Source organism: Hypanus sabinus, chromosome 5 (genome assembly GCF_030144855.1).
Source record: "Hypanus sabinus isolate sHypSab1 chromosome 5, sHypSab1.hap1, whole genome shotgun sequence".
Taxonomy (NCBI): Eukaryota; Metazoa; Chordata; class Chondrichthyes; order Myliobatiformes; family Dasyatidae; genus Hypanus; species Hypanus sabinus.
In genome coordinates, this window is record NC_082710.1 from 133601079 (window position 1) to 133628563 (window position 27485).

The window sequence follows — 27485 nt, forward strand, 5'->3', positions numbered from 1 at the left end:
GCAGGCACATAATGAGATCAGCTGCAAAGCAGGAAACAGCAGCCTGTTAAAGCAAAACAATAATATTTAAAGTTATGTACAGCTTGCAGTTCTGCAATTCACAATGACTCACTTACATCATAAGTGTGGAATTCCAGTTTAAAATTTAAGTTCAGGAGCAATTATTAACTCATGATGTCAAGCTTCATTTACTGGCCATTTGAGATAAATTCACATTCAATTGGGATCACATTCAAGAAGGTTTATATTGACTTGTTCAGGCTGGCATTTGGTGTAACCAAAGTCAGAGTACCAAATAATCCATTTTTCTCAATAATAACTGAAAGTCCATGTACTAATTCCCAGGGATGCTAATTGACCCCTCAAAACCTTTCTCTCACTTGCAAACATTACTTGTAAATGATGGACCCTTCTACTTGCAGCTTCAAGAAAGGTCAAGAAGCAAAGCAGCATACAGGATAAAGTATTCAGTTTATTCACAATCTAACCTAAATATCCTTTCCCTCCACCATGTGCATGCAGTAGCTGGAGTGTATATCTTTCATAAAAAGTGATCTAGCAACCTCCCAAAACTAACCCCGAGGGTAGTTGGCACTTGGAAACATTCCTGACTGCCCTCCCTTTCAAGTCATATACTAAGCTGACCCAGAAATGTATCACCATTCCTTCATTGCTCCTGGTTGTAAATATTGGAATTCCCCACCCAATCACAATCTACAGGAATTAAAATGGGACAAGAAGGCAACAGACCATGATCTTCTCAGAGAATAACTCCAGCTCTGTCAGTGATATCTAAGAATAAAAAACTATTGATTCTTATTGTTAATCATCAGGCTAGACTTGCTGTCTCTCACCATTGTCATTGACCGTTACTCTTTGGACAAGCAGTATGATAATAAGATTAATTGAAATGAAGTCTAGAAGCATCGCTTGCATATTGAACATTTTGACTGAAAAGGCTTTTCTTTTTGAAATACAATCCTACATTAACTTGATGAGATTCATCCTTAAATGAGAAATTAAACAGATGCAACTTCTCTGCTTTGGGCATGTTTTAGTCAGGTTTGCAGTGGGTGAATTAGTAGCCAGCTACTAGATTGGGAAAGGAGTCCACATGATTTTTACTCCTGGTGCCTATCCCTGCTAGATTCTGCTTTTGTATTATCTCTGAAGAATCCCATACTCTGAGTTAAAACTCTAATTTACAATTGCTCACATGCTGTGACCTGATGAAGCCGGAACTGGTGTGAATATTGTAATATGTTGTCAGAATGGATATAATAAACATTGACGTCGTCCTTTGACACATAGAAACAGATATTTGGCCATGGGTTAGAGGTCCAGACAGAGGAATCCCAGTTCAGTACATTTTCTGAGTGGATAAATGAACTTAGCCAGGAAAGAGATAGACCATGAATTCTGGCAAAATTCAGCCATCTGTCACTTCATCATTGCTGCATAGAAATTAAAGGAAAAGAACACTATAGGATGCAACCTGATCTCTTTGGATCTGGAGGAAACCATCATGCATGTTTATTTTGTAGTTGGCTAATTTCAATACTTTGGAGACTGAGCAAGCAGATTCCTCTGGATCCTCAAGGATTATTTTAGTTTAAGAAGAATTCCTTTCAATCTCTCTGTCTGAATTTTCCATCTCCATTAAGTGGGAAATCAATAATGCACTGACCTACTCCTCAACTCCAGGTAAAACAATGAAATCATTTGCTAATCCATCTGGCTGGACCTTTGCAACTGGAAGTGTGATGGGCTCTGAGAGACTAACTAAGGAGGTCTGAGCTTCTCTGAATAACACAAGAAGTAGGTCAGCCGGCTCTTCATGCCTGCTTCACCATTGTGGCTAATCTTCTACTTTAGCGATATTTTCCAGCATTAACCTCAAATTCCTGATTCCACTAGAAACCTGGTGTTCTCATTTTTGAATGATCCTCCAAAGCACTGCAGGACAGAGAATTCCGGGGTCTTTGGAATAATGATATTTCTTGTGATCTCTGCTCTACACAGCTTAAACCTTATTCTGAAAAGTTGCCCTCTGATCCTTAATTTCAAGCCCTTTAAAAATTTTAGAAACAGAATCAGAATCAGGTTTATTATCATCGGCATGTGACATGAAATGTGTTAACTTAGCAGCTGCAGTTCAATGCCATACATAATCTAGCAGAGAAAGAAAAAAAATAAAATAACACATAATAATAATAAATAAGCAAGTAAATCAATTACGTATATTGAATTTTAAAAATGTGCAAAAACAGAAATACTGTTTATTTTTAAAAATTGAGGTAGTGTCCAAAGCTTCAATGTCCATTCAGGAATTGGATGGTAGAGGGGAAGGAACTTTTCCTGAATCACTGAATGTGTGCCTTCAGGCTTCTGTACCTCCTACCTGATGGTAACAGTGAGAAAAGGACATGCCCTGGGTGCTGGAGATCCTTAATAATGGATGCTGCCTTTCTGAGACACTGCTCCCTGAAGATGTTCTGGGTACTTTGTAGGCTAGTACCCAAGATGGAGCTGACTAGATTTACAAACCTTCTGCAGCTTCTTTCAGTCCTGTGCTGTAGCTCTCCCCCACCCCCACATACCAGACAGTGATGCAGCCTGTCAGAATGCTCTCCACTGTACAACTATAGAAGTTGAGTGTATTTGTTGACATGCCAAATCCCTTCAAACTCCTAATAAAGTATAGCTGCTGCCTTGCCTTCTTTATAACTACATCAATATATTGAGAAGAGGTTAGATCCTCAGAGATCTTGACACCGAGGAGCTCAAAACTGCTCACTCTCTCCACTTCTGATGATGATTGTTAAGTGCTCCTTTGTCTTACCCTTCCCGAGGTCCACAATCAGCTCTTTCATCTTACTGATGTGAGTGCCAGGTTGTTGCTGTGGCACCATTCCACCAGTTGGCATATCTCACTCCGGTACGCCCTCTCATCACCAATTGAGATTCTACCAACGATGGTTGTATCATCAGCACGTTTATAGATGGTATTTGAGCTGTGCCTAGCCACACAGTCATGTGTATATAGAGAGTAGAGCAGTGGGCTAAGCACACACCCCTGAGGTGCGCCAGTGTTGAACGCCAGTGAGGAGGATATGTTATCACCAATCTGTACAGACTGTGGTCTGCAGAGGAAGGTACAGAGGCCCAGGTTCTGCAACTTCTCAATCAGGATTGTGGGAATGATGCTATTAAATATAGTTGATGAACAGCATCTTGACATAGGTATCTGTGTTGTCAAGGTGGATCAAGCCATGTGGAGAGACATTGAGATTGTGTCTGCCATTGACCTACTGTGGCAGTAGGCAAATCGCAATGGGTCCAGGTCCTTGCTGAGGCAAGAGTTCAGTCTAGTCATAAACAACCTCTCAAAGCATTTCATCACTGTTGATAATGAGTGCTACCGGGCGATAGTCATTAAGGCAGCTCACATTATTCTTCTTAGGCACTGGTATAATTGTTGCCTTTTTGAACCAAGTGGGAATTTCCACCTGTAGCAGTGAGAGGCTGAAAATGTCCTTGAATACTCCCGCTAGTAGGCTGGCACAAGTTTTCAGAGCCTTACCACGTACTCCATCGCGACCTTCCACCTTGCGAGGGTTCACTCTCTTTAAAGACAGTCTAACATCGGCCTCTGAGACAGAGATCACAGGGTCATCAGGTGCAGCAGGGATCTTCACAGCTGTCGTATTCTTCCTTTCAAAGTGGGCACAGAAGGCATCTGATATCATCTCTAACCTCGTTCGAAATTGTCTCTTTGCCCTTGAAATAGCCCTTGGCAAATCATACCTGGTTTTCTGGTACAGGCCTGGGTTTCCAGACTTGAAGGCCACAGATCTAGCCTTCGGCAGAGGAGGTACCTCCTGGTTCATCGATAGCTTTTGGTTTGGGAATGTACAGTAAGTCTTTGAAGGCACACAGGTTTTAATGAAGTCAGCAACAACTGCAGCATACTCATCCAGATTCAAAGATGAATCCCTGAATAGAACACAGAAAACCTACAGCACAATACAAGTCCTTTGGCCCATAAAGCTGTGCTGAACATGTCCTTATCTTAGAAATCACCTATTGTTACCCACAGTCCTATATTTTTCTAAGCTCCAGGAGTCTCTTAAAAGACCCTATCGTATCTGTCTCCACCACTGTTGCCGACAGCCTATTCCAAGCACTCACCACTCTCTGTGTAAAAAAACTTACCCCTGACATCTCCTCTGTACCTACTTCCAAGCACCTTAAAACCATACCCTCTCGTGCTAGCCATTTCAGCCCCGGGAAAAAGCCTCTGACTATCCACACAAACAATGCCTCTCCTCACCTTATACACCTGTATCAGGTCACCACTCATCGTCTATCACTCCAAGGAAAAAAGGCCAAGGTCACCCAATATATTCTCATGAAGCATGCTCCCTAATCCAGACAACATCCTTGTAAATCTCCTCTGCACCATTTCAATGGTTTCCACATCCTTCTTATAGTGAGGTGACTGGAACTGAGCATAGTACTCCAAGTGGGGTCTGACCAGGGTCCTATATAACTGCAACATTACCTCTCAGCTCCTAAACTCAATCCCACGATTGATGAAGGCCAATGCACTGTATGCTTTCTTAACCATCGAGTCAACTTGCACAGTAGCTTTGAGTGTTCTATGGACTTGGACCCCAAGAACCCTCTGATCCTCCACACTACCAAGAGTCTTGCCAATAATGCTATATTCTGCCATCATATCTGACTTACCAAAAAGAACCACCTCTCAGTTATCTGGGTTGAACTCCATCTGCCACTTCTCAGCCCAGTTTTGCATTCTATCAATGTCCCACTGTAAACTCTGACAACACTCCACATTATACACAACACCTCCAACCTTTATGTCATCAGCAAATTTGCTAACCCATCCCTCCACTTCCTCATCCAGGTCATTTATAAAAAATCATGAAGAGTAGGGGTTCCAGAACAGATCCCTGAGGCACACCACTGGTCACCGACCTCCATGCAGAATACGACCTGTATACAACCACTGTTTGCCTTCTCTGGGCAAGCCAGTTCTGGATCCACAAAGCAATGTCCCCTTGGATCCCATGCCTTCTTACATTCTCAATAAGCCTTGCATGAGGTACCTTATCAAATGCCTTGCTGATATTCAGATACACTACATCTACTGCTCTACCTCCATCAATGTGTTTTGTCATATCCTCAAAAAATTCAATCTAGCTTGTATGCCATGACCTGCCATTGACAAAGCCATGGTGACTATTCCTAATCATATTATGACTCTCCAAATGATCATAAATCTTGCCTCTCCGGATCTTCTCCATCAAGTTACCAACCACTGAAGTAAGACTCACTGGTCTATAATTTCCTGGGCTATCTCTACTCCCTTTCTTGAATAATGGATCAACATCCATGACCCTCCAATCCTCTGGAACCTCTCCCATCCCCATTGATGATGCAAAGATCATTGTCAGAGGATCAGCAATTCCTTCCCTTACCTCCCACAGTTACCTGGGGTACATCTCATCCGGTCTTGGTGACTTATCCAACTTGATGCTTTCCAAAAGCTCCAGCACATCCTCTTTCTTACTATCTCCAAGTTCAAGCTTTTCATTTCACTGCATGTCATCACTACAATCACCAAGATCCTTTTTCATAGTGAATACTGAAACAAAGTGTTCATTAAGTACCTCTGCTATCTCCTCTGGTTCCATACACATTTTTCCACTGTCACACTTGATTGGTCCTATTCTCTCATGTCTTATCCTCTTGCTCTTCACATACTTGTAGAATGACTTGGGGTTTTCCTTAATCCTATCTGCTAAGGCCTTCTCATGGCCCCTTCTGGCTCTCCTAATTTCATTCTTATGCTCCTTCGTGTTAGCCATATAATCTTCTAGATCTCTATCATTAACTAGTTTTTTTGAACCTTTTGCAAGCTTTTCTTTTCTTCTTGACTAGATTTACAACAGCCTTTGTGCACCATGGTTCCTGTACCCTACAATCCTTTCCCTGTCTTATTGGAACATACTTATGTAGAACCCCACTCAAATATCCACTGAACATTTGCCACATTTCTTCCGTACATTTCCTTGTGAATATTTGTTCCCAATTTATGTTTCCAAGTTCCTGTCTGATAGACTCATATTTCCCCTTACTCCAATTAAGTGCTTCCTAACTTGACTGTTCCTATCCTTCTCCAATGAGACACCTGACCGGGTTCATTTCCCAATACCAGATCAAGTACAGCCTCTCCTCTTGTAGGCCTATCTACATATTGTGTCAAGAAACCTTCCTGAACACACCTAACAAACTGTACCCCATCTGAACCTCTCTCTAGAGAGATGCCAATCAACATTTGAGAATTTAAAATCTCCCACCATGACAACCCTGTAATTCTTACACCTTTCCAGAATCTGTCTCCCTATCTGCTCCTTGATGTCCCTGTTATTATTGGGAGGGCTATAAAAACACCCAATAGAGTTATTGACCCTGTCCTGTTCCTAACTTCCACCCACAGAGACTCCGTAGACAATCCCTCCATGACCTCCTCCTTTTCTGCAGCCATGACACTAGCTCTGATCAAAAGTGCCACGACCCCACCTCGTTTGCCTCCTTGTCTGTCCTTTCTGAAACATCTAAAGCCTGGCACTCCAAGTAATAATTCCTGCCCCTGAGCCATCCAATTCTCTGTAAAGGCCAGAACATCATATCTCCAAGTAATGATCCACTCTCTAAGCTCAACTGCTTTGTTCTTAATACTCCTTGCATTAAGATAGACACATTTCAAACCATCGACCTGAGTGCGTTCCTTCTCTATCATCTGCCTATCCTCCCTCTCGCAATGCCTCCAAGCTTTCTCTATTTGTGAGCCAACCTCCCTTTCCTCCGTCACTTCAGTTCAGTTCCCACCCCAAACAGTTCTAGCTTACACTCTCCCCAATAGCCTTAGCAAACCTCCCAGCCAGAATATTGGTCTCCCTGGGATTCAGGTGCAATGCATCCTTTTTGTATAGGTCACACCTGCCCCAAAAGAGGTCCCAATGATCCAGAAATCTGAATCCCTGCCCCATGCTCCAATCCCTCGGCCATGCATTTATCCTCCACCTCATTCTGTTCCTATGCTCACTGTCACGTGACACAGACAGTAATCCCAAGATTACGTCCTTTGAGGTCCTGCTTCTCAACTATCTTTCTAACTCCCTGTAGTCTGTTTTCAGGACCTCATCTCTTTTCCTATCTATGTCGTTGGTATCACTATATACTTCGACGACAAGCTGTTCTCCTTCACACTTCAGGATATCATGATCGCGATCAGAAACACCCAGGACCCTGGCACCTGGGAGGCAAACTACCATCCATGTTTCTTTCCTGTGTCCACAAAATCACCTGTCTGACCCCCCAACTATAAGTTCCCCATCACTGCTGCCATCCTCTTCCTTTCCCACTGTTGTTACCCCCAGTTAGGCTGTTCCCCCCAGCAGTACTCTAACAGGAGTACTTATTGTTAAGGGGGACAGCCACAGGGGTACTCTGTAGCATCTGACTCGTGCCCTTCTGTCTCCTGACTGTTACCCACTTTTCTGTCTCTCGTGTCCCTGGTGTGACTACCTGCCTATAGCTCCTCTCTACTAGCGCCTCACTCTCCCTGACCAGTCAAAGGTCATTGATTTTGACGAAGGTCATAAATTTTGAATGACTTGATAAGATCTTTTCACGTTCTACAATACTTCAGAGAATTGCAATTCTATCTTATTTAATCACTACTCATACAGTTGACTTACCATTCCTGGAGCCACTCAATTCAATTTTCACTGAACCTCTTCTTTGGTAAGTACATGTATGGTAAAGAGACCAGAGCGATACACAATAATTCAGGCGTGGACTCACACAGGAGCTATTCCATTGCAATAACTTATTTACTCCCGTACTCAAATCCGCAAAATAAAACAATACTCCTCTTTACCATCTGAGATTCTGCAAATTACAGTGGTGTTGTGGCCAAAATTTATGGATGGTTTTTGAGTTTTGCCTAGACACGCAGTAAGGAGTGCAGGGAGAATAGAGTGGTAGACTATGCACACATCATTGAGGTGTACATGTGTTAATTGTCATTGAGGTTATTACTAATCCACAATGACTGTGATCTTCTAATGAGAAGATGAGAGTCCAGTTGCAGAGAAAAGTAAAGAGGAATGAGAAAATCTGGAAATGCTGGAAATCTGAGCAACACACACAAAACGCTGGAGGAACAGAGCAAGCCAGGTAGCATCTATGAAAAAAAGATCTTGATTTTCAAGCTGTTTGGTCAATAGTGAGGGGATGATGGTGCTGAATGCCAAGCTATAATTCATTAAAAAAAATGCCTGTCTGTCATATGTTCTGCTGTTGTCTGGCTTCTCCCGAGTTAAGTGGAGAGCAGTGAGTTTGCATCTGTTGTAGAATTGTTGTGGCAGTCGGCAAGTTGTGGCAGATCCAGGTCCTTGCCTAGGCAGGAGTTAATTCTAGCTATCACCAGCCTCTCAAAACGCTTCATCTCAGTAGATGTGTAGCCAATAGTTGTTGAGGTAGCTTACCGTGCTCTTCTTGGGCACTGGTTTGATTAATGCACCTTTGAAGAAGGTGGGAATCTCAGACTTACAGCAATGAGAGGTTGAAAATGTGATTGAACACTCCAGCCCACTGGTCAGCACAGATTTTCAGTACCGTGCCAGATACACAATTGGGACCTGACGCCTTGTGAGAGTTCAATCTCTTTAATGTCTGTTTTGATGTCTGCCTCGGAGACTGGGATCACAAAATTGCCAGATGGTTTGGCGATTTGCACAGGTGTAGTGTTATTCTCCCTTTCAAAGCATGCATAAAAGGCATTAGCTCCTCAGGGATTGAAGCATCCCAGCCATTTACAATATGCTGTTATTTCATAGGAAGTAATGGCATGCAAACCCTGCCACAGCTGTTGTAGATTCGATTATGTCTTTAACTTCACATGCATATCACTCTCACGAGGGCCTCCCACAAGTCATACCTATACTTCTGGAATGCTGGTCTTGAATAACAGAGGCTGTAAATCCCTCGGTTCACCTCTGTGTTCTAGTTTGGGAAGATTCAGAATTTTCATAAGCCACACACTGATCATGCATGTCTTGTTGAAATTAGCTTGTCCATATCCCCTGAAGCCCTTATCATCCTAATTTACCTAGTTTCAAGTTCAAGTTCAAGTTGAATTGTCATTTAACCATACACAGGAATTCAGCCAAATTCCTCTGGGGTCACGGTGCAAAACACAGCACAAAGCACGTGTAGCACATATACTATAAATACAATAGCAGTAAAACATACAATCATAAAAAAATTAATCTAGCCCAGATCCCTGAATGATATGGCCTTTAGATTGATGGTGCATGGGATGTGGTCCTGGATCCACGTTTCTGCAAGAGCAAGCCTGCAGCAGTTCAGTCATCACATGTTAGGGCAGCTGCAGATGAACGCAAACCTGCTTGTCTCCACAGAGGGAACACTGGAGGGCAGCATCAATGGGAGGGGCCAGGCCGCACTACCTCCCGCTCCCTTCACTGGACAGCTGCAAGGTAACCCCACAGTGTGCGGGCCTAGTCTGCACAAAAACTGAGGCCATGCAACTCCCATGCCATTGGTCTGGCCCATGAAACAGTGGACCAGATTTGCAGTATCCCAAGATAATCATTTGTGCCGTTTATTGGATCTCTGCACACCGACTCTGATGCTTTCCTCCTTGGCTAGCTGTAGCAGGTGCAACATGGTACACAACTCAATTACTTATTATCTTTAACAAGCCAGTGAATATGAAATATAGGCTAAATATTATATAAATATGACATTAGATCTCATTAGATTTGATGGGTTATGAGTAAGAGAGCCTTACTAACTTTTTGTGACTAACTAGCAACTGATTGAAGAGAGCAGTTTAAAATTTGACAGTAAACAGTCTCCATTGGGTTCAGAATTTGTAATTTTAACTGCACTAGGTTTCTCCAGGTTGGAAAGTTTAAATCACTGGGTGTGGGGAATGAATATCATACATAATTCCATATTATTCCTTTCCCTTTCCTTCAACTTTTCAGAAGAGAGCACCAGCTGTAGGTTTTGCACATAGATAACAGGAAATTATATTATATTTGTTGAAGTAATAAAGCACAAATTAAAATGAGACCTCACTGGAGTGATAGGATCACAGGCTGACAGCAAATGTACTGTGTGATGCTCATTAAATATAAAATGAACACACAACACATTGACAGTCTGCCCTGAGACATATGACACAACTTGATCGTGAACTATGGCTGCTGGTTCAGGCAGTTTTTACCAGCTCTGGTGCTGTTGTTATGGTTGATTGAAGCCTATAGATGTGGTGCTGAAACATGATCTCTTGCAACAAACACCAAGGACAGAATCCATTTGGAAATTTAATGGAATTATCTGGGAGGACCCCACATAATCAGGCTGCACTGACTTTACTTGGTTCCTTAAGGTTGCTGAAGCTGGGAAGGGTAATGGAGATAAGCTCCCACTACTTATTAAGTGCTCCCAATGATGTGTGCTTGAAATCGCCTCTGACAACCATGCCCTGGCCATCATGTGTGGTTTAGCCATTAAACCTGATGGAATAATTTCTACTGGCAGGAGAATGGGTAAAGGTAGGTTACTGGCACCTTAAAGCTAGTTGCTTTGGCCAGATGGGGCTCCTCAGTTGCGGCTGGCAGCTCATCAAGGAGAAGGAAAGCTCTGATCTCACAGCTCTGCTGCTTTGCAGCCTCATGGAGAAGGCTTCGGGAATAATCCGGAGCTGGATTCCCTAAGGTAGACCTACGCTGACTGGCAACACTTGCAACACTGTTGGTGCCCAAATCTATCACTCTCTGCCATCCCTTTGGGTTCATCAGATGTGTGGAGCTTGCTACATGGACAATAGATGGCTTGCCATTTTCTACTGCCCAGGCTTGCGTATCTAGACAGCTAGGACACAACATCTGTTGTTGACACTGACCGATGGACACTTTAAATACATAATGTTGCTTCACTTCTGGAAGTGAATACCACACCAAGTTCCCACTCTTGAACTCCTTCTCAGATTTATCAGTAGTTTATTTTTACATTTAGGTTTGCACCAACTAGTTGAGAGATAATTTCTTTGCTGTTCAGAATGAGACTTTTCATTATTGTAGCATCACCAACTAGGTTGTGTTTCAGCTTTCTCCTTATTGGAGTTCAGTTTTCAGTCAGTTGAACATTTTCTGGTAGGAATGACCTTAATTTACATTCTCATTCCTTTGGAAAGGAATACATCAATGATTTTGTAATAAATATGATTAATAAAATATTGGGTGACTTTGAAGAAGTCCATCTACCTGGAATCCAAAAATAATCTGTTGTGACCAAATTAGTATTCCCTTATGGATAAAGCAAAACTGAAGTAACTTTGGACCAATTGGTATGAATTAGCTGAAATTCTGGATGTCTGCAGGTCTTGGAATTTCTTTGCACCAGCTTTGTTGTTGCTGTTCTTCCATGACCAGTGGATGTCTTCCCTTGCTCTACAGAAGCTACCTTTCTCCCCAATGTGGGTAAATCATCTCTCCTGTCCAAGTTATCCAAATGCCAGCGGTGGGTGAGAGCAAACAAGCCATTCCAATTGATTAAGCTCATTCATTTTTAACCCATACCCATACAGAACGTAAACGAGGCAGCATTTCTATGGCTTTCACTAATAAATTGAGATTAAAGCGATGTGTTGTAGCAAGAAAAATGTATCAATACTTGGAGGTTTTTTTACGTTTGTTCACTGTGTCTATTCTTAGTAGAAAAATAAATCCACACAAGTAGTGGTAAAAATGGATCTAATACTGATTTTGGATGATAATGCACAATGGGTGGTATTGATCCCACTGCCTGGTAGTCAAGTCAAGTTTATTGTCATTTTGAGCATAAACTGCTGGTACAGTACACAGTAAAAACAAAACAACGTTCCTCCAGGACCCTGGTGCTACATGAAACAACACAAAACTACACTAGGCTATGTGAGACAGCACAAAGCTACACTAGACTATGTAAAATAGCATAAAAACTGCACTAGACTACTGACCTGCACAGGACTATATAAAGTGCACAAAACAGTGCAGGGCAGTACAATAATTAATAAACAAGACAATAGGCAGTAGAGGACAAATTACATTATAATAATAAATGAGGTAGATCTCAGTCTAGACTCTGGGTATTGAGGAGTCTGATGGCTTGGGGGAAGAAACTGTTGCACAGTCTGGTCATGACAGCCTGAATGTTTCGGTACCTTTTGCCAGATGGCAGGAGGGAGAAGAGTTTGTGTGGGGTCCTTCACAATACTGTTAGCTTTGCGGGTGCAGCGTGTGGTGTGTCTGTAATAGCGGGAAGAGAGACCCCGGTGATCTTCTCAGCTGCAGGGTCTTGCGATCCAAGATGGTGCAATTCCTGAACCAGGCAGTGATGCAGCTGCTCAGGATGCTCTCGACACATCCTCTGTAGAATGTGGTGAGGATGGGGAGTGGGAGATGGACTTTCCTCAGCCTTCGCAGAAAGTAGAGACACTGCTGGGCTTTCTTAGCCACGGAGCTGGAGTTGAGGGACCAGGTGAGATTCTCTGCCAGGTGAACACCAAGAAATCACACATCCTTCACTATTGCTGGGATACATATTATCCAATTTGCTCTTCCATTCAAAGTTAAAGCAACCCAGAAGAGGTTAATATTTCTGGTCCAGAGTCTTTGGCTGATGAAGTTTTACTGACCTCTCTGAGGGATTTCATTCTTATTAAGCACATTTTTGAGTGCGTTTGTTTTCTTGACCAGTAGCATTCAACTTTGTCACCTTATGTTCAGCTTTACAGCACTTAAGATGGATGAAAGCTTCACATAAGTCTGAATTTGAGAACTTTTCAGCATTCTGTGTCATGTTTTGTAGTGACAAAATAGTCTTGACAGAGAATTGTTATGTTAGGAGTAAGTCCCTGGTGTTACAGTTCATTCAGTGGTCCCTTTGCTATATTGAATGATCAGACATTGGTCAATTGGTATCATAAGTTGAAAAGATACAAGGACTAATTGTTGATTTTGAATAAAGATCTCCATTGGTATATTATATAAGAGTCAGAGCTTTTTACCAGGGTAGAAATGACAAATACTAGAGTATGCATTTAAGATGAGAACAGGAAAGTTTAAGCGAGGTATGCTGGACAGTTATTTTTTATACTGAGTTCTAGTTGACTGGAAAGTGCTGCCAGAGGTAGTGGTGGAATCAGATATGATAATGGTATTCAACAGGCTTTTAGATAAGCATATGAATATGCAATGAATGGAGGAATATGGACCATGTGTAGGCAGAATTTAACTTGGCATCAATGTTTAGCACTGAATGGCCTTTTCCTGTGCTGTACTGTTGTATATTTTAAATGCCGACAGACTTGGTACATAGTTCCACTGCATACATAATACAGTTTTTTAAATAACTGCAGCAAAATTTAAGCAAAATTGATTCATTTATAATAAAATTTTATTGAGAAAAATATTCATTCATCAAAATAAATTTGGCTTATTCAAAAGAATATGAAGATAGGTTAATTTACCAAAGTAATGTATTGAATACAACCCTAGGCAACATAAATGCTTGAAAGATCATAAATTGTGGTTGGAATTTGAATAAAATTATTAATAAATCAACTGAATTCCAAGTACATCAAGTCATTATCTACTCAGAAAATAAAACGAATAAATAAAATCTAAAAGTACAGATGGTGGAAATGGAAAATAACAAAAAACAGAAAATATAGGGAACACACACCAGGTCAGGCAGCATCTGTGGGGAGAAAAAAATAATTAAAATTTCAGGTCAAAGCCCCTTCATCAGACATATGAAAGAGAAAAATATCAAGGATTCAAGGTATATTTATTATCTAAGAATGTATAAATTAGACAACCTTGAGATTTGTTTGCTTACAAGTAACTACAAAGCAAGAAACTTCAAAGGACCCAATTAAAGAGAAAAATAAAAGACCAACACAGCCCATGTGCAAGTGAAAGGAAAAAAAACACAATTCATGCAAATAATTGAAGTAACCAACAACATTCTGAAACTAACTGAGTCCTTAGATCCAAACCCTGGAGTAGGCCCAAGGGCTTGCTTATCAGTTCATCATATTAGCAGACACAAAGGACAGGAGTCAGGGCAGTCTTCGTAGCTTCAGTCCTATAGAGAGAGAGAAAAGAGCATCACGGAGAGTGAGCAAAATCATCTCTCAACTCGGATCCCAATACCGTCTTTTCAGTCTATCTGGGCCAGCATTTGAATCGACCAAACAACTGTGCAGCGAAAGACACCAGCACCCTGGAGAGTGGAGTGAACATCACGGAGAGTGAGCGAAGTTGGCTCTTGCCTCCAATCTGAGCCGGAATTTAAATAAGATAGTTTCCAGATGCGGAGAGAGTTCGATAGGGATAGGGCAGGGCCAAGAGACTATTTCTGTCACAGTGAAGCTGGAGAAGTGGGCTGGAGCTGTAAACAAGGCATCTACTTGATGAGTTAGTGGGGCCAAGGAGAGGGAAGAAGTTGACAAAGATCCTGCCGAATAGTCTTAGCCCAAAATGTTGACTGTACTTTTTTCCATAGATGCTGCATTCCTCCAGCATTTTGTGTGTGCTGCCTGTATTTCCAGCATCTGTAAATTTTCTCTTGCTTGTGGATAAAGAAACATAAGAGCTTTTAAAATGAGAGCAATCAGAGATACAGCTTGTCTGGACTTATCTCAAAAAATCAATTAAAAGAATTAGATGTTAAATAGTTTATCTTGGACATAGTGAGGATGAAGTTGAGCTGGAATGATTACACAACTTTGGCAACTGTTACAGTGTAGTTCACTTTAAAGATAATTTAGAACTCCTTCCCAATAATGTTGTTTGGAAGTTGAACAAGATATAAAATGGACTGCTTTTGTCACTATCACCTGCTTTTTGTTGCCATCCAAGAATGTTTTACCCATGTTATGAATACTAGTATTCAAGCAGGCAGCGGAGTCCGTGGACGCAGAGTCCTGGGCTTTGGCTAAGTGGGCTTCGGTGTAAGGGGAATTCGGTAAGGCTGTGTGATTGCTCGCTGAGGGGAAGAAGGTAAGGTCGATAGGTGCTTTTTAGACTTATTCTATTAATCCAGTTCAGGTATGGGGGAGACAGTCAGAGCAGTGGTGTGCTCCGTATGCAGTATGTGGGAGGTCAGGGTCAACACAGTTGTCCCTGATGACCACACCTGCAAAAGGTGCGTCCAGCTGCAGCTCCTATCAGACCGAGTTAGGGAGTTGGAGCAGGAGCTGGATGAACTACGGATCATTCGGGAGGTGGAGGCAGAGATAGATAGGAGTTATCAGGAGGTAGTCACACCAAAAAACCAAGAAGTAGGCAGATGGGTGACGATCCAGAGAGGCAGGGGGAGCAGGCAGAGAGAGCAGAGTACCCCTGCTGCCATTCCCATTAACAATAAGTATACTGTACTGGATACTGTTGATGGGGATGACCTACCAGGAATGAGTTGTAGTGGTCCTGCCTCTGGCACCGAGGTTGAACCCTCAACTAGAAAGGGGAGGAGGGAAGAGAAGAGAGCGATAGTTTTAGGGGACTCTATAGTTAGGGGGGCAGATAGGAGATTTTGTGGGGCAGATCGGGAGTCTCGGATGGTATGTTGCCTCCCTGGTGCCAGGGTCCGGGACATCTCAGATTGGGTGCAGGCTATTCTTGAGAGTGAGGGCATGAACCCAGATGTAGTGGTCCATGTAGGGACCAATGATGTAGGTATGGTGAGTGAGGGGGTCCTGCTTAGAGAGTTCAGGGAGTTAGGAATGAAGCTGAAAGGCAGGACCTCCAGGGTGACAATCTCGGGATTGCTACCTGTGCCACGTGCGAGTGAGGCGAAGAATAGAATGATTATGCACATTAATACGAGGCTGAGAGCATGGTGCAGGAAGGAAGGGTTCAGGTTTTTGGATAATTGGTCTTTGTTCCAGGGACATTGGGATCTGTTTCGAAGGGATGGTCTACATCTGAACCGGAGGGGTACTAATATTCTTGCAGGAGTATTTGCCAGTGCTGCTCGGGGGGGGTTTAAACTAGATGTGCAGGGGGCAGGGATCCAGATCCAGAGGGTTGGTCAGAAGGTGCATGGGGTTAAATGTGTACAAGGTTTGGGTGATCTTGAGAAGGTCATCAAAATTCAGGGTGCAATTTGCCCGATGGAAGTTCAAGGAGCTGTGTTAGGTACAGTGTTTTAAGCAAAGAGAGGAGGAATGGGCTAAGAATTCTATACTTGAATGCGCGTAGTGTCAGAAATAAGACAGATGAGCTTGAAGCTCAGATGAAAATGGGGAACTACGATATTGTTGGGATAACGGAGACAAGGCTGCAAGGGGATCAGGCCTGGGAATTGAGTGTACCAGGGTATACATGCTATCGTAGAGACAGAAATATGGGAAGGGGGTGGGGTGGCCCTGTTGGTGAGGAATGAGATTCAGTCCTTAGCAAGAGGTGACTTGGGAACAGGGGAAGTAGAGTCTGTGTGGATTGAGCTGAGGAACAGTAAGGGTAAAAAGACCCTAATGGGTGTTGTGTACAGGCCCCCAAACAGTAGCATGGATATTGGGTACAAGTTGATTAGGGAGTTAACATTGGCATGTGCTAAAGGTAATGCAGTCGTTATGGGAGATTTCAACATGCAGGTGGACTGGGAGAATCAGGTAGGTGCTGGACCCCAGGATAGGGAGTTTGTGGAGTGTCTAAGGGATGTATTTTTGGAACAGCTTGTGCTTGAGCCAACCAGGAACGAGGTCATTTTGGACTTGGTGATGTGTAATGAACACGAATTGATAAGTGATCTTGAAGTAAAGGAGCCATTAGGAAGTAGTGATCATAACATGATAAGTTTTTATCTACAATTTGAGAGGGATAGGGGCAGATCAGAGGTGTCAGTGTTGCAATTAAATAAAGGAGACTACGGAGCCATGAGGGAAGAGCTGGCCAAAGTTAAATAGGCGGATGCCCTGGCAGGAAAGACAGTGGATCAGCAGTGGCAGATATTCTTGGGGATAATACAAAAGATGCAAATGCAGTTCATTCCAATGAGAAGGAAGGATTCAAAGAGGGGGAAGGGGCCACAGTGGTTGACAAAGGAAGTCAGAGATTGTATAGCATTAAAGAAAAAGAAGTATGACAGGGCTAAGATGAGTGGGAATACAGATGATTGGGAAAGTTTTAAGGAACAGCAGATCTTAACTAAAAAAGCAATACGGAGAGAAAAAATCAGGTATGAGCTCAGTCTAGCCAGGAATATAAAAGGGGATAGCAAAAGCTTTTTTAGCTATGTGAAGAGAAAGAAGATAGTTAAGAACAATGTTGGCCCCTTGAAGAATGAATTGGGAGAAATTGTTATGGGAAACAGGGAAATGGCAACAGAATTTAATGCATACTTTAGATCTGTCTTCACCAGGGAGGACACAAGCAATCTCCCAGATGTATGGATGGGCCAGGGTCATAAGATATCAGAGGAATTGAGACAGATTGACATTAGGAAAGAAACTGTGATGAGTAGACTGGTAGGACTGAAGGCTAATAAATCCCCGGGTCCAGATGGTCTGCATCCGAGGGTTCTAAAAGAGGTGGCTCAGGAAATTGCGGATGCATTGGTAATCATTTTCCAATGTTCCTTAGATTCAGGATCAGTTCCTGAAGATTGGAGAGTGGCTAATATTGTCCCACTTTTCAAGAAGGGAGGGAAGGAGAAAACGGAGAACTATCGCCCTGTTAGCCTAACGTCAGTCGTGGGGAAGATGCTTGAGTCCATTATTAAGGACGAAATAGTGGCACATCTAGATGGCAGAAATAGGATTAGGCCGAGCCAGCATGGATTTACCAAGGGCATATCATGCTTGACTAATCTGTTGGAGTTTTTTGAGGGTGTAACAAGGATGTTAGATGAGGGTACGCCAGTAGATGTTGTGTACCTAGATTTTCAGAAGGCATTCGATAAGGTGCCACATAGGAGATTGGTGAGTAAAATCAGAGCTCATGGCATTGGGGGCAGGGTTTCAACATGGATAGAAAACTGGTTGGCAGATAGAAAGCAAAAGGTAGCAGTGAATGGGTGTTTCTCGGACTGGCTGGAGGTGACTAGTGGGGTACCACAGGGCTCTGTATTGGGACCACAGCTCTTTATGATTTATGTCAATGATTTAGATGAGGGCATTGAAAACTATATCAGCAAGTTTGCTGACGATACTAAACTGGGTGGCAGTGTGACATGCGAAGAGGACGTTAGGAGAATACAGGGAGACTTGGATAGGCTGAGTGAGTGGGCAGATACTTGGCAGATGTCATTCAATGTGAATAAATGTGAAGTTATCCACTTTGGAAGCTGGAACAAGAGGGCAGAGTATTGTCTGAACGGTGTCGAGTTAGGTAAGGGAGAAATGCATAGAGACCTAGGAGTCCTAGTTCACCAGTCAATGAAGGTGAATGAGCAAGTGCAACAGGCAGTGAAGAGGGCAAATGGAATGTTGGCCTTTGTTACAAGGGGAATTGAATACAAGAGCAAGGATGTTCTTTTGCATTTGTACAGGGCCCTGGTGAGACCACACCTGGAATATTGTGTACAGTTTTGGTCTCCAGGTTTAAGGAAGGACATTCTGGCAATTGAGGAAGTGCAGTGTAGATTCACTAGGTTGATTCCTGGGATGGCAGGGCTGTCTTATGCAGAGAGATTGGAGAGATTGGGCTTGTACACACTGGAATTGAGGAGATTGAGAGGGGATCTGATTGAAACGTTTAAGATAATTAAAGGATTTGATAGGATTGAGGCAGGAAATATGTTCCAGATGTTGGAAGAGTCCAGTACCAGAGGGCATGGATTGAGAATAAGAGGTCAGTTATTTAAAACAGAGTTGAGGAAGAGCTTCTTCTCCCAGAGAGTTGTGGAGGTGTGGAATGCACTGCCTCGGAAGATGGTGGAGGCCAATTCTCTGGATGCTTTCAAGAAGGAGCTGGATAGATATCTGATGGATAGGGGAATCAAGGGATATGGGGACAAGGCAGGAACTGGGTATTGATAGTGAATGATCAGCCATGATCTCAGAATGGCGGTGCAGACTCGAGGGGCCGAATGGTCTACTTCTGCACCTATTGTCTATTGTCTATAATGTTGACAAAAAATAGATGAAATGGTAAAATGAAATGAGCCATCATCCAGCTTGCACATTTCAATACTCTGCCACTCTATGTGGCCAGCGCATGATGAGTTAATGTGCAATGAGCATCTTTTTCCTGGGTTTTATACAGTTGGATGCACTTTCAACGCTTTCTCCTTGGATTCCAAACTGCCCTGCTTCAGAACTGGACTCAAAAACTTCTATAGTTGTGCTATTGAGAGCATTCTGACAGGCTGCATCACTGTCTGGTATAGAGGGGCTACTGCACAGGACCGAAAGAAGCTGCAGAAGGTTGTAAATCTAGTCAGCTCCATCTTGGGCACTAGCCTACAAAGCACCCAGGACAGCTTTAGGGAGTAATGTCTCAGAAAGGCAGCACCCATTAAGGACCTCCAGTACCCAGACCATGCCATTTTATCACTGTTACCATCAGGTAGGGTGTACAGAAGCTTGAAGGCACACACACTAGAGATTCAAGAACAGTTCCTTCCCTCTACCACCCGATTCCTGATTGGACATTGAAGCTTTGGACACTACCTCACATTTTAAAATATAGAATATTTCTGTTTTGCACATTTTAAAAAATCTATTCAATATACGTAATTGATTTACTTGTTATTATATTTTATTTTATTTATTTATTATTTTTTTCCCTCTGCTAGATTATGTATTGCATTGAACTGCTGCTGCTAAGATAACAAATTTCACGTCACATGCTGGTGATAATAAACCTGATTCTTATTCTGATTCTGATCTGAAGCCTCAAATGACATAATCCATTTGTGTGTAAGGACCAGAAGTGGCAGAAGAAATTTATAACATGTGAAAAACCTTGATCTTCAGCTTTGCCTTCTGTTACATCTGCCATAGATACAGATGTTTCTGAAAACACTAATACTCAGAAGTATTCAAAAATTATTCAGGATGAAATAACAATTAGATATTAAAAGTGAAAAAATGTTAAACATTCAAGAGCATTAAAAAGCATTCTGGAAAATCAGAACAGCCAAAAAACTAACCTAAAATTAATATTAACCGACTGTTTAGGGCCAGAGAGAGTTTGCTAAGCAGTAATTATGGAATAATTCCCAGGGAGTTTTGTTTATACTTCATGCCTAGCCAAAGATATTGGAGTTACTGTATGTTAAGAACAGGTTAGAAATGTTTGACCTCCTCATTGATTCACTGATATCCCTCGATTACAGTATTGAAATCTCCTGGAGATGGGCAACTGCCTTAGAACAGGTGGGATTTACAAATGTACAATCTCCTTCATTGTGAGGTAACAGAAAAAGTGTGCAGATGAGTTTAGTTTAGTCTAGATAGGTATGGACCAACAGCTGGTAAATGAGGTTGGTAAAAATGGTCATTTGATAGCCGGCAATAGACATAGTCACAATCTCAAATCTGGGTCTTCCATTGATGGTTAACAATATTGCCATGGAGGCCCAAGGAAGCAGATCTGTCACTAGTTAGTTCCTGCTGGCTCTGGATGTGTTAATACCTTCTCCTGAAATAGCAGAGGAAGTATGTCATGGAAACTGTTGTGGAACCTGGGTGATGTGTGTGCCACAGTTGACTAGCCAGCAGTATATGGAAGCTCTGAGATGTATCTCAAGGTTTTCCACAGAACACATATGTGACAGGGAGGTGAAAAACATGAATGCTGGGAATATATACTGATTGGTAGTGATTATTGTTGGGTGAGTGATTGAGGGCAGCACGCTGTATCCTTAATTTAGATAGTGGCATCCCCTAATCTTGGTCATGTATATTAGGCCATCAGATGTTGTATCCTGGAGCCACATCCCTGCCATTGACTTACATTCATTGGTATTACATTGATGTCCAGTTGACTTAATCTGCACTTACACTCTGGGGACAATGCTGGCCTCTAATGGAGAGATTCATCAACCCTTTTCCTTTTTACCCTCCTCCACCAAGACACCTACAGTGCAGGAAATCAGTCCTGGAAATGAGTCAGATGTTATCCCTGGGGCCAGTTGGAATCGGGTCCAAATTGTTATTTTTCTAGCAGTTTAACTTGCTATATGCCTGCTGTATAATCACCTGCTTGTGTAAATAAAACTGTCTTTGTCTCACTGTCCTTGTTCATATTTCAGGAGATTCCCTTATTAGTCCAGCTTGAACTAGTGCTCACTATAAAGAAAGACCATGAAGCAAGTTCTCTGTTTCAGTGTATTTGTTACAATGAGAGTTAGTTACCTGCTGCTGTGCTTTACTATTATGATCTACCTGCGAGTAACCAAGTAATTCTTTGGCCTTCACTGGTAATATATCCCAATGCTATCTGCACTACATTGATGACTGCATTGGTGCTGCTTCATGCACCCATGCTGAGCTTGTCAATTTCACTAAATTTGGCTCCAACTTCCATCCTGCCCTTAAATTCATTTAGTCCCTTCCTGATACCTCTCTCCCCTTTCTCGATCTCTCTGCCTCTATCTCTGGGGATATCTTGTCTACCAATTATCTTCTGTAAACCTACCAACTCTCACAGCTATTGTGACTACGCCTCTTTCCCCCTGTCTCCTGTAAAGCTGCCATTCACTTTTCTCAGTTTCTTTGTCTCTGCCACTTCTCTTCCCAGGATGAGGGTTTCCTTTCCAGAATATCAGAGATGTCCTTCTTCAAAGCACGACGTATCCCTTCCTCCACTACTGATGTTGCATTCGCCTCCATATCCTCCGTTTCCTGGATGCCTGCTCTTATCCTACTTTTCTGTCGTTTTAACAGGGATGGAGTCCTGCTTGTCCTCATCTACCATCCCATGAGCTTTCGCATCCAACACATCATTCTTTGCAACTTCCATCATCTTTAATAGAATATAATCACCAAGCACATCTTAACCCCACACCCCTACTCTCCACTTTCCTCAGGGATTGCTCTCATCAAGATTCCCTTGTTCATATGACCCTCTCCAATAATTTCCCTCCTGATATTTATTCCAGCAAGAGTGAGAAATGCTATTCACCTCCTCCATTTAGAGCCCCAAACAGTCCTCTCAAGTGTGGCAATACTTCACCCGCAAATCAGTTGGAATTATCTACTGTATCTAGTGCTCATGATGTGGCCTCCTCTATATTGGTGAGATCTGACATAGACTGGGAACCATTTTGTCAAGCAATTTTGCTCCATCCACAACAAGCAGGATTTCTTGGTAACCAACCATTTTAAATCCAATCTCCATTCCCATTTTGACATGTTCATGCATTTCCATCCAACCTGAGGCCATACTCTAGCTCCCATCTTAACTCTTCTCAGTTGCATCTTCTCCTCTGTCATTCTCCCTCTATTTCTCCTTCTCCTCTCCAGGGGTGCAGTGCTAACTTTTTAGGTGCTGGAGCTGACAAAATGTTTGCCATTTCTTATAACCTCTCTATATATACTCATATGTCACACCCAATTTGTGTACCTGCTCATTTCATGTACTGGGTAACTTCCTTGCCCCATTCATGTAATGAGCAGGTACACATATTGGGTGTGACATATATGTACAATGTCCTGTGTATGTTACTCAAAATGGCTTCTTTGGTTTATTACGAGCAGGAATGCTTCTTTATCGGATAAGTGTTTCTCTCGCTGTTGTTTTGCTTTAGTATGGCTGATATGGTAATTGTATTCATTTGTTAATCAATGGGGAATGTTATTGTGTCTTGTGATGCTGGGAACTTGGGGGAGGGGTTTTTGCGGGTTTTTTGGTGTGAGGGAGAGGCCGAGGAAGACGCCGAGGAAGGTGGACGTGTGCTGGACTGCTCGTAAGACCACTGGGGTGGTCCCAGGTGCGACGGCTGGATGGGTCGATTGGTTCGTTGATTGAGCTCCAACAAGTGCACTAAACAGACTGAAATTTGATAAGTTGGCGCCTTTTGTTTTTTTCCTTATATATATATATATTGTATTGCCTACTACTCTTTTAATTTTAGTAAACTCTTTAAAGTGTATTTCATAACGGTATTTGTTGTGGGTTTGATACTGTTGGCAGGCACAAGGCATAAACTCGATTTTCACAGCACCTGCATGTACGGGAGGTGGGTTGGTGAGTTGCTGGAACTCCGTTTCCCCTAGACATATACCAGCCTTTTGGGTAAGTGTTACATATATATATATAAGTAGGACTTCTTATAATGTCAAGCACTAAACCAAGGTGAAAGAAATAGATGAATTTCAGAGCTCCACATAAATATAGTGATAGTTAAGACATTAACAAGATTATAGCCTATCACTACATTTCAGTGTATAACTGGTACAATAAAACATATAATACTTAATTTAATAATATGACAAAGTATTGCATGTTTGCACTCACTAATTATCATAAAATATAATTGTCAAGCAAGTAAAGAAAAAGATGGTAATCATGTATTTTACCAATTTAAAAGTAATTACTTACTTACCAAATGCCACCAATGAGAAGTTTCCCAATAATTTCAACAAAGGGTCAGGCATAATATGTGTTCAAGGGCCTGAAGCAACTCTTGCCATGATGTCATCTGCTGATCTGTGGTACCACAGCCATGATGTGACACATGGATCAGGATTCCACTGAACTGGAGGAGGTCCGTGTAGTTTAACCAACATAAGTGCTGATACAAGATTTATGAGAATGCTTGAGCGTGTTGTTGTTATTATCAAGTTCATGTGACTGAATCCTCTCTCATACTCAGTAGTACTAATAGGAATAACTTGTGAACAGCTCAGTAATGGACGTAAATCTTGGGGGATGCGGCATCCACAATCCTCCACATAATCGCTGAAGGCATTTATTCCAGAGGAGGAAGAAAGCTTAAATGGAGTACATTTTGTTGTTGCTTGTTAAGGTAATTTCTCCAAACTTTTCCAAGAGCATCTTCACTAGCTATATTTTCAACACATAGAGCAGCAGTGTGAGCTTTTGATAGTTTGTGATCAACAATTGTCTTTCTGAGGGACTTCAAGCATGTACTTCGATTGGATCCATAATAGAATACTTGGTATATCTGCCATTCATTTGACAGCCTCAAACCCTTCGAAGTGAGAAGTGTCAGATTGCTTTTGTTTTCACATATGAGGGGTGATTGATAAGTTCATGGCCTACGGTAGAAGGAGATGAGTTATACAGCTTTCATTACATGTGCATGCAAGTCAACTCTTTGAGTGATTATGCAGAAAGTTTGAAGTTAATAACTCATCTCCTTATACCTTAGGCCACAAACTTATCAATCACTCCTCGTATTTTATCATCCTTGAAGTCTAACCAGGGATAAGTTTCCTTCTTTTCCTTCCACATTTCTTCGGTCCAAACGTCTGAACAGGGATACGAGCCTGACTTCGAAGGACCATGACTTTCAGAACTGCATTTGGACCCGGTTAGAAAATTTGAACTAGAAACAGGCGAAACACAGCTTTTGTCACTTTTACTGTGATCAGTCTCTTGCATGTTATTCTTGTTACACTCCTCAGCTTGTTTACAAAAGAAAGACATTAGTGTTGTTTGCTTAGAAGCCATAGGGTTGTTAGTGAGAAAAATTTACTTTTGTATTAGCGAGTAATCCTCGGACCACCACAGATGTAGCCTTGCTAATATGACTGAGACAGAGCAGACAGCTTTGAATTTCCAGCATCTGTAGAATCACTTGTATTTATGATTTGTCCCTCATTCTGTACTCCCAAGGAAGCTTCTGGGTGATATAAAATGTATAATATATCTAAGATGATAAATGGCAAAGATAGAGTGGACAGCCAGTGCCTTTTTCCTCGATGAGAATGGCTAATAGGGAGTCATAATTTTAAGGTAATTAGCTGAAAATATTGTGGGATTGTTGGAGGTGTTTTAATGTGAACAAGTCACTGGAGAGATGTAGCTGGTAGATATGAAGTAGTCTTCTATTCAGCAAATAAGACTCACTCTCTAATGCCCTTCCCTTAGACAAAATCGGTGGTATGGAGAGGGGAGACTTGCAGCTTGGGCAACTGCCGGTCTTCCATAAAAAAAACCTTGCCCAGGCTTGCAACCTGGAAACTTTGCAAGATGCAAATCCATGGTCTATCGAGACTAACGGAGGCCTACACAAGACTCATTCTGAAGGAAGAGGCCTGATTGACCCAGTATTACATGACATTTTACATACTAAAGATCAAAGGACAATTCTATGTTTACAAAGGTTCTACAATGCTTCCTTTGAATTACATATAGCTTTCATGCCTTCTTCTTCGCACCCACACTCCAGACACCCAAAATGAATGTTAATCAGCCTAGTCTTGTTTTTCAATTAATTGCTATTCACAGCTCTAGGAACCTATTGTCCATGGCTGCATTTTAAATTTAATCTACAGTCCACATTCAGGTTTTTGCTGAAGTTAATAGTTTGCTCTACACCTTAAGTCCAGAATATGCCTAACAGAGGGTAGGTTCTTTACATAGAAGTGGTGTGTGGAGTGGAATTCACTGTCAGGGATGTTGTTGGGGCAGATACATTGGGAAATTTAAAGAATGGAGCGCTATGTGGGAGGAAAGGATTGGATTGTTCTTGGAATAGGTTAAAGGGTTGACACAACATTGTGAGCTGAAGGGCCTGTTCTATGGTGCATTGTTAAATAAGTCATTGCCAGAACAAGCAGGTCATCGTTAGGTGTTCCCACTTGTTGGTTCTCAGTGCCTTGCATTCGAAATGCAGACTGACTATACTGCCAGGCCACAACAACATCCAGTTCATTATGATTTGTCATGTACCATTTTCTGAGTGGTTCCTAAGCTTGTCATAGCTGGGGGTAGTAGACCCGATAAGCTCCCACTACCTATAATGCACTCCAAATGGTATGTATTTCTAACAACCAAGTCCAACTCTTGGCCTTCACGTGTGGCTTAGCTACTAGGCCGGGCAGAACTGTTTCTACTGACAAGAGAAGGGGCAAAAGTGCCTCAAAGCCAGTTGCTTTGGGCAGGTGGGCCTCATCAGCCTTGGACGACAGCCCACCTAGGAGAAGAAAAACTCTGATTTTAAACCTCTGCTGCCTTGCGACCATACCCAGCTATGGGAAAGGCTTCGGGAGTAAACCCCGAGGAAGAAATCTGGAGCCGGGGTCCTGAAGGCAGTTTGATGTTGTTTACAGCTTCACTCTGTAAACCTCTGTGATGACACTGATGCCAAGCTGTATCAGCGCCTGCCCTTCTCTTGGACTACATCAGTGACACAGAGAGGGGGATACCGCTGCAGGGGCATCAGCCTGTTCTTTAAATCTTCCTACCCAGGCTTGCACCCCAGAAAGGACACAGTCCATCAGAGGCACAAACCCATGATTCCCTGGGATTGACGGCTGCCAACGATGATGATGATTTTCTCAGCAGAAGCAATGCCTCCGGAAGTGCACTGTAGGTAACACTGCCCCTTATTTCTTTAAGAACTTGGTGGTAAAATACACTGATTTATTAATTAACATCATTAAAAGGAACTTCATTTGCCTTTTATGCACATAACCCTATGCTCCCCATTAAAATTAGGACCCATCATACATTTATAGGCAGCTGAGTGTAGTTGAATTGATTTGGTCGGTGCTAGCAAGTATAAACGTGAGCCCTTAGGCTGAATTGCTCAGCATCATGAACTCAGCTGCATGAGGCAATGGTTCTAAATTTACCAAGCTACTTCCATCACCTTGAATAGACACAGGTTGACTGCACAGTGTAATGCCTCAATCAACGTTCATGGGCTATTAAATTTCACATTATCAGATAGCCCATCTTCCCCAAGCCTATATGGAAAAAGGTGTACATTAACTTCTGCACTGGTAATGCAAATTGAAAGTGGAATTGCCGGGTAAGTGCAAGGTTAACTTCATCTGCAGCACCTTGGAGCTGAAATGAGCAACTTTATGGGCAGAACGTTGGTGCGGCAGGTGGTGTGCTGCCTCGAAGGATTTAGTCCAACTTCCTGGCTGCGTGTGTAGAGTTGGCACTTTGTTCTGTGATCCCATGGCTTTCCATCCACATCTCAACCAAGACAACACTCTAAATGACACACCCCTCCCCCCCCCTCCCCCCCGTTTAGTGAATGGTGGCATCTTGGGGAAAGTTGATGGGAACTTGGCAAGAAGAAAGTGGGATTAGAGTCAGTGAAGTTGTTTGATGGCATGGACTTAATGGGCTGAAGGGCCTGGGATGGCAGTGCAGACACAGTAGAAGCAGTCCTATGCAGGGCTGGAGCAGAGTTTGAAAAAGCAGCCGGATTTCAGT

The 27485-nt window shown here is 42.4% G+C and overlaps 1 long non-coding RNA gene across 1 annotated transcript in view; it reads left to right on the forward strand.

Annotated features, from left to right (window-relative positions):
• Positions 1 to 24034, forward strand: part of LOC132394370 (uncharacterized) — a 49204-nt gene extending 25170 nt beyond the window's left edge. The window contains exons 2-3 of the long non-coding RNA XR_009512292.1: positions 23259 to 23360; positions 23970 to 24034. This is a non-coding gene — a long non-coding RNA (uncharacterized LOC132394370). The remainder of the gene's footprint in view (positions 1 to 23258; positions 23361 to 23969) is intronic.
• Positions 24035 to 27485: the final 3451 nt, after the last annotated feature.